Genomic DNA, 8,441 nt, shown 5'->3' with positions numbered 1-8,441 from the left:
TTATTAGGTTGCAGTGTTGCCTAATTTTAACAATGGTATATGTATGTAGGCGAAGACGTCGATAACGATATTTATGGCACTCAAGCCTGTCAAACGATCGTAGGGGAACAGACTTGGCTGAGCAGATAGGCGATTCGACATTCTGCACAATGAACGACGACGCACCCACCAGGATTATGGGCCGGTTGTTCAATGTCTGGTTATCACTACTTGCCGGTTAGACATCATTATCGACGTTTTTGTCACCATGCTTATAACATGTGATCGATAAAGCAGTCGTTGTATTTAACAGGAGCTTCTACCTCTGATTTGTGCAAATCAGACATTGAACAACCGGCGCTTAAAGTTCCTTTTGCAAAATTTTCCTTTTAGCTAAAGTGTAATTTAAATGTTTTAAACAAGAAGTGTTTTCATAACAGAATTGCAATTGAATAATAACAAGAGGTTAATTTATATGGAGATACAAAGCTGGCAATGCTGATCTCGGCAAAATTGCATCAGCTGATTGTCATAAATATGTAATCCTAACTACGAAAATTACATTTTTTTTCTTACACCCTTATACCAGTCCCCACCAAAAAGTTAACCATCTCAAATCGAACTTAACCACATTACTAACTATTGCTGTCCACACTGCGTTTTGAGGTTTATAAAACAGTAAGGGCCGGTTGCTCAAAGCCTGGTTGACACTAATCCCCGGTTAAACATCGTTATCGACGTTACCGACACCATGTTATTTGCATGGAGCCGAAAACGTCGATAACGATGTTAATCGGTGATTAGTGTCAATCAGGCTTTGAGCAACCGGCCCTAAAAATGTAGAGTACAGTGTTCGGACCTCCAAAACTTGATTCAGGACTAAATCGATTCAAAAATCGGAGCAAAAACAAATTTTCCGTCTGGAATGAATTTTTTACTTTCGTTTCTAACATTAATTGTTTAAATAAATATTTTATATTCATGCAAAAATAGGAACGTATGTTACATATTTAGGTAATTTTTGGCATTTTATATAAAGTAGAACGTATCTAACACTTCATTTTTTAAAGAGCAATAGGATCTAAACCTTCTCACCTTTATATAAATCTCATTCTACATATATTTTTTAACAACTTAAGGGCAGTTTACTCAATATCTGGTTAACACTTATCTGCGGTTAACATTCTTATCGACGTCTTCGATTCCATGCATACAACAGGGAGTCGGTAACGTCGATAACGATGTTTAACCTGTGGTTAGTGTTAACCAGACATTGAGTAACCGGCCCTTAGTAAAGTTCTGCATCCGCCAATTTCTACAGCACAACATCAAAAATTAACGAAGTTACTTTATTGACGCATTGCTATGAAGGAGTTACTTTTTAACAGTGAGATTTGGCTAACTTTCACTGAAACTGGTGGTGAACACTCAAAAACGGTCCCAAGAGGGGCAAAACATGACTGAAAAAAACGGAGTAGATTTGAAGTCAAGCGGAGTAGAGCAGTAGATTTCAAATTTTTTCAAAAACAGGAGTAAGTATAATCTGATCTTAGTGAAGTCCAAACACTAGTAGGAACGATTTTTTTTTTAATTTTAACGCTAAAGACCCACAGATGTCGGGAAAACACAGGGTTGTATCAAACTTTCGACGTGGTTTCGAGTTGGTAAGCTTTTAACCATCTCAGTGAAATGGTTAAGTGCTGTCATTTTTATATGGCGAAGCTACACTAAATCAAGTGAAACCCGAATTTTCGTAATTCGTAATTCGTAGCTACGTTACGAAAAACCCAAAATCGACATGCTGCAACCCTTGCGGAAAAATGTGCAGCATTGCCAGGTATCAGTTGGTTTTCGAACTCAGCTGTATGAAGGAAAACAAAGTGTAAAATAATTTTAAAAAAACCTCATCATGTGCTTGTTTATAGTAAAATTTATTGATTTTAAATATTTTGAGGAAAATTATGGATTCTGGTGCATTTTCAGTTATAGCAGCGGAGTAAGAGCGCGCTATGGCAATGTGGAGCTGCCGGGCACAGTAACCATAGGCGCATCTATGTCAGCTTCTGGTTGAATTGTTGAACCACAAGCCAGAACTCCTCCTATGCCTGAAGAACTGGTTCCCAATCCAGTTAATGCAATAACAGCTTCTTCCAATCCATTGAAAATATGCATTTTGTTAGGTCCATGTTGTTGTTTTTGTAGCAGCATACAAATTCCCCAAAGACTTTTTGGGGAGTGTTGCTGGAGTGACAGTCCTTGGCCAGATATAAATCTGGGTCGTTCCGGTTACGTAGACCCGACTGTCGTGGGAACGTGTTAGGTCCATTACCTGTTGCGCTTGCTTCTGACTTCGGCCGCGCTTAGGGATTACAACTCTTAGGGCCGGTTACTCAATGTCTGGTTAACACGAATGTCCGGTTAAACATTGTTGTCGACGTATTCGACTCCATTCATATAACAGGGAGTCGGTAACGTCGATAAAGATGTTTAACCAGAGCTTAGTGTTAACCAGACATTGAGTAACCGGCCCTTACTATTATTATTGTTGGGGATAGAGCACTGCGACCTTAAGATCTATTGTGCCCCCTTCATGGATTATAGTGTGTCTATTAATCCAGTATCCGAGAGAAACTTTAGTATAGAACATACGTCTACGGATTTCACTTCGCCTTTGGTTATCAGATGTTCACCCAGGTGCCTCTTGCGTTTATGCATCAGTGCAGGACATTCTTCTAAGATGTGCTGTGCAGTCTCGTTTTTCATCCTGCAAAATCAGCATCGCTCATGCGAGTAAATTCCCAGTTTAGTCAGGTGATAGTTCAGCCTGCAGTGTCCTGTCAGAATTGCTGTAACAATTCTTAAGTTATTCTTTGATAAGTTCATACATTCCCTGAAGCATTTTAGGTTATATGTTCCTAAAAGTGCTTTGGACTGCTCTAAACCAGGTAGATTATCCCAGTAGTGATTCCGCTGAGCTTCTTCCTCTAGCCGAACTAGTTCAGAGAGTGCCCCTTTTCCGAAGCCGCAGGAAGGTTCTGGACCGGTGAAAGGGGTTGATGCACCTTTCTTCGCTAGTTTATCGGCAATCTCGTTTCATTTAATACCAATATGTCCCGGAATCCAGAGAACCCAAACCCGATTGGTCAGATCAAGAGTATTCAGCTTGTCGAGGCACTCCATCGCCAGTTTAGATGTTACCTGGTGAGATCTGAGGGCCTTCGTCAAGATCGTGATGTTCTGATTCCGGTAGTTTCGCTTGATATTAAAGTCCTCGCAACTTTCTATGGCGTATGTTTCAGCCTGGAAAATAGACATATGTTTCCCCATGTTTTCCGAGTATCTTAACCTCGGTCCTACTACCCCTATCCCGGTACCCTCTTCGGTCAATGCGCCATCAGTGTACCAGGTAATCGTGTTTTGGTTTATCCGATATGTCTCGGTTATGCCTGCCCAGCTTTTCTTATTACTCAGTTCAGTCTTAAACCTCTTTGTAAAGGTGAACCTCGGATGCATGGTATCCCTCGGTATTGCAATGTCAGGGAACTTATTCGTAAGAATATATAACTTCCCACGACCAAGACACCCTGCTGCCCCGATGTTGGTACCAGTCATCCGTAGTAAAGCTCTTTCGCCTGAGCCTGTATGTAAATATGACGAGGGGTAAGATCTAAAAGAACCTCCAAGGATGCGGTTGGACAGGTTCTCGTGGCTCCCGTTATGCATACGCATGCCAGCTTTTAAATCTTGGAGAGCACTTTGGTTGCTCCAAGTTGTGAAGTTCTATCGGTCCAAACGATGGCTCCATAAGTTATCATGGGTCGTACTATTGTCGTGTAGATCCCTCTCAGTATCTTTGGTGTGCAGCCCCAACTCTTTCCTGCCATGGACCTACACGTCATAAATGATTTTATAGCTTTCTTCGCAGTTTCTTCCACGTGTGCTTTCCAGAGTGTAGTTTTTGGTCTAGTATTACTCCTAGAAATTTAACCTCTTTTTGGTACATGATGTTGGTTCCATCTAGCATTATCGCTTTTAGACTATCAAGTTTGTATTTCCTTGAGAATGGTATTATAATGGTTTTTGCTGCATTTACGTTCAGGCCCACTTAAGCACACCATTTTTTGGTTACGTTCAGCCCTAGCTGGATTCTATCACACAGGTGTTTTCGAATTTCCCCCTGCATAATATTATAATGTCGTCGGCGTACCCCTGGCAGGTTAGTCCAGTATCTGTTAGCTCTTGGAGCAGTCCGTCGACGACTATATTCCATAGTAGTGGAGATAACACTTTACCCTGTGGACAGCCCCTTGTTGTTCCGGCAACAACCGTATTATTCGTACAGCTTTGTATTTCTACCCTTCTGGTGCGGAGCATGCAGTTGTTTGAAGGTATTCACCGCGCACCTGAGCCGGGGCTCGGAGCATATTTCCTTAGCCACTAACCAGTTTCCTCCGCTTATTTTACTGCACTGCTCAGTCCGATCTGTTTCGGAATGAGATGTAGATCCTGNGTTGTTTGAAGGTATTCACCGCCCACCTGAGCCGGGGCTCGGAGCATATTTCCNCTTTGTATTTCTACCCTTCTGGTGCGGAGCATGCAGTTGTTTGAAGGTATTCACCGCGCACCTGAGCCGGGGCTCGGAGCATATTTCCTTAGCCACTAACCAGTTTCCTCCGCTTATTTTACTGCACTGCTCAGTCCGATCTGTTTCGGAATGAGATGTAGATCCTGGGAAGTGAGTATCTATGAGAAATTTGATCTTCTCCTCCTCGCTCCCAGTGAAACTCCCATCACACTTCCGTAGACTTGCGGACGAAATACAGTTCGTTTTTGCCATTACCTTATAGAGTCTTGTACCCTCCGTAGTATCTTTTATGCTTTCACAGAAGTTCCTAAAGCTTAAACGCTTAGATTCCCTTATTTCTTTGTTGTACAGAGTTAAGGCGTTTCTGTATTCTGACCACTCCCCGGTTCGTTTTGCTCGATTGAACAGTTTCCGGACTTTGGTTCCGAGTTTACTTAAGTTGTTGTTCCACCAGGGTACATCCCTGGAGGAACGTACCTTACTTATAGGACAACTGTCTTCATATGCGTCAATGAGTAATTCATTGAAGCGCTTTGTAGCGAATTCTAGTTCTTTTTCCAAGTGGTTCCAAAGAGTTTTACAGCTATCCACAAGCCTGATGCCGTTTTAAAAGAGTCTAAAGCGTTTAACCTGCGTGAATATCTGACATAATATTTAATTTGGCCCCATTTGTCCTTCTACACAGACCACGATTGCGAAGGCTTTCGCCTGGAATATAGTTGGGTATGCGTAAATTGGCAGACTTTCTGGAATTTTGGTCCAAATACGCCTGCCCCAGTACTCTATTCATTCATCTTTGATCCGTCGGTAGTCCCTTCCAGGAATTCTGATCTTGTAGGGTTTATAGAAAGATAACTCGGGATTATCCAGTAATGGCTTTAGAACCTCCAAATGACCTCGAAGATCCCAAATTTTCTTGCTGATCATACTAGGCAGTCGTAGGGCGCTCCTGCAGGCCTCTTTCAAACTGGATAGACAAAAGAAAAACGCCTGTAATGACACCAATGGCATCCGTTGGACAGGTGCCCATAGCTCCTGTAATGGCCACGCGGACCAGTCGGTACAGCTTGCTAAAGGTGAAAAACCTCCTTTACTTGCGTAGTTTTTGGTCACCAGGCCAGTGCCGCATATGTGACGACGGGTCTTACTACCATATTGAAAGATCAATAGGTTAGTTTTGGTGATATTCCTCAAGTCTTACAATAAAGTCTCTGTCAAATGGACAATGGTGGGCTTCACCGGTGAAATATTCGTGTAAACAAAGTTGCTAAAGTGTTTAAAGATACATATTTTATATTTTTTGCAAATAACTATTATTGTCGCGGAACCTACCAAAATCCAATCTATTCCACCAACCTACCAAATGGAAAAAAACCGACCAGTTATGGTAGGAAAAGCCTATGTTTGGCAACACTGAAGAAGAAGCATCGAACAAAAGGCAGTATTGCCAAGTTTTGAATTTGAAAAAGCACCAAATTTCGTTGTCGCTTATGATTGTCACTGTGCCATGATTTGTTTAAATTTTTGTAAAATTGCTTAGCACACTTACGATTGCTATAAATTTTGCTTCCATTTTTTTAAGCTTTTTTAACTTTAAGTCTTCAAACTAAAAACAAAAGCACCAAAAACGCACCAAGCACAAAACTCAAAAATTTTCGCGTTTTGAATACCCACTAAATTTGGTGCGAAAAGCATCAAGTTGGCAACAGTGAATGTAAACAAAAGTATATTATGACGTCAGCGATTGGGTGGATGCTGTCAAATCGACGAAGAGAGGGTTAGCGGTCCGCGAATGGCGCGACCTCTATTTTCTGGATCGTGATTTCTACTAATAAAGTAGCAATTTATTAATGCAATAACATTTTGGATAATATTAATAGAATATAGCTTACTAATAGTACATAAAAAAAAAACACATTTAGAATAGTTACTAGAGTCAAGACTTTTTAAGCATACAAAATAACTTTAGTATGTACAGTGTACATCAGGGATGGAATTCCAAAATTTCAAAATGATGCCTAATGGTCTGAAAGAATAGTGTAAAAAAGGAGATGAAAGTGCCACAAAATTGAAATTGCTTTCTTTTAAGGCTTTTTAGGAAGCACATATGTATTTTTAATAAATAGTATTTTTAAAGTACTTCATTGAATTATTAGAGTAAAATCATAGTAAGAGTTAGTTAAGACTTCGGTTGTCATAGCTCTAAGTTTGCATTTGGCTTTAAAAATTACATACAATAAATAAATAGAACACAATATTCCAATTACAAAGGGGGAAACCACTGAAATATAAATATATACTGTTTACAAATATACATTCACCTATTTACGAAATAATGCCAGTGCGACATTTTGACCAGTTTTTACATTGAATAATTTTTATTAATTTTATATAGTCGGCCTTATTAACTGACTTCACAACAAGAAATGGTTATCAATTCGACGAAATATTTATTTATATTTGTTTTATGTATGTTACCGCATAACTTTTACCTTGTTAACCGATTTCTTATTTTACTTGTTTTAATTTTTAAGTGATTTTAATTTTCAATTTTCGGGTATATGACTGTTTTTTATATACTGGCTAAATTTCTTAAATTTATGATTGTGCCAAATCCAAAGAACGTAGATAACAAGAAGGGACAAATCGTTATAACTGTAGCGAAAGTGCGCAAGAACGACGTGCCTTCTCTTTTCATCCAAGCAAAAAAAGCACTAGGGAAAACAATTATAACGAGTTGACCCTTCTTGTTATCTACGTTCTTTGCCAAAACTGAATGAATTGTACCAAAAGTGCCAAAAACGGCACTATTGTGCCTACTTTCCCATCACTGGTGTACATTGCACACAAGTCGTGGCATCGAAAAAATACATCGATATATCGATGTATATCGGAAGGTCCATAAAATCGGTTTTATTCGATACATCGCATAGCAAACATCGAAGCTTCCGATGCATCGATGATTTTTTTGCATCCCTAATCTATTTGCAATTTATTTCGACTGGTTGAAGGCAACGTGGGGACTTTATTTGAGACATGCGAAGACTTTGGATGTAAACTGCAATTGTCGATACTTATACTAGAAGTCATGGATACACACAACTGCCTCTTTCAGCAGCCGCAGCCTCCCGGATTGAGCCATAAGGGTTGAAATAATCAATAACATTCGTGACAAGTTGTAATTTGGGGTGGGCTTTCCAAAACGGAACCAATCGAAATTTCAGCGAAAGTATAAGGAATTTCGTCATGAAACTTGGTGAGGATGTTGGGGGAGGCCTCCTCAACATGAATTGTTCACTCTCACAATATAATTGCTAATAGTATTTTAGCAATTTGTTGTTAAATAATGTCCACTATCACCCCCTAATTTTTTTAAAATATGCCACTTATCACTTATATTTTGAGTTACATGTTATATTTTCAATGCTCACATGCGTATTTTATGCTTTTATTATATATAATTCACCAATTAATTAAGTAAAACGCGTTTATAAACTTGTGTTCACGTTTTACCACTTTTCACAAACAAACAGAAATAACAATGGCCGACAGTAAGAGCAAATATGTGCTGCCATACGTTTTAAAAGTAAATACGCCACTATTAAAGGATTTTATTAAAACGCGGCCAACACAAAAAAGAGTTGTGCGTAAAATGGTCATATCGCGCGATTTTATGTAAAACACCCAGTAACCATATATTAATATAGTTCCATATATATCGAAAATTTTTAATAAAAAATCGCGCGATTTTTTATTAAAAATTTTCGCCTGCGGCGCTTTATATTCTAAAAATCGGTACTTCCATAAATAATGAAAATTTTTAATTAAAAATCGCGCGATTTTTAATAAAAATTTTCGCCTGCGCCGCTTTATATTC

This window comes from Rhagoletis zephyria, unplaced genomic scaffold (genome assembly GCF_001687245.7).
Source record: "Rhagoletis zephyria isolate East Lansing unplaced genomic scaffold, Rhagoletis_zephyria_1.1 Rzeph_scaffold_03040, whole genome shotgun sequence".
Taxonomy (NCBI): domain Eukaryota; kingdom Metazoa; phylum Arthropoda; class Insecta; order Diptera; family Tephritidae; genus Rhagoletis; species Rhagoletis zephyria.
This window is presented reverse-complemented; position numbering follows the sequence as displayed.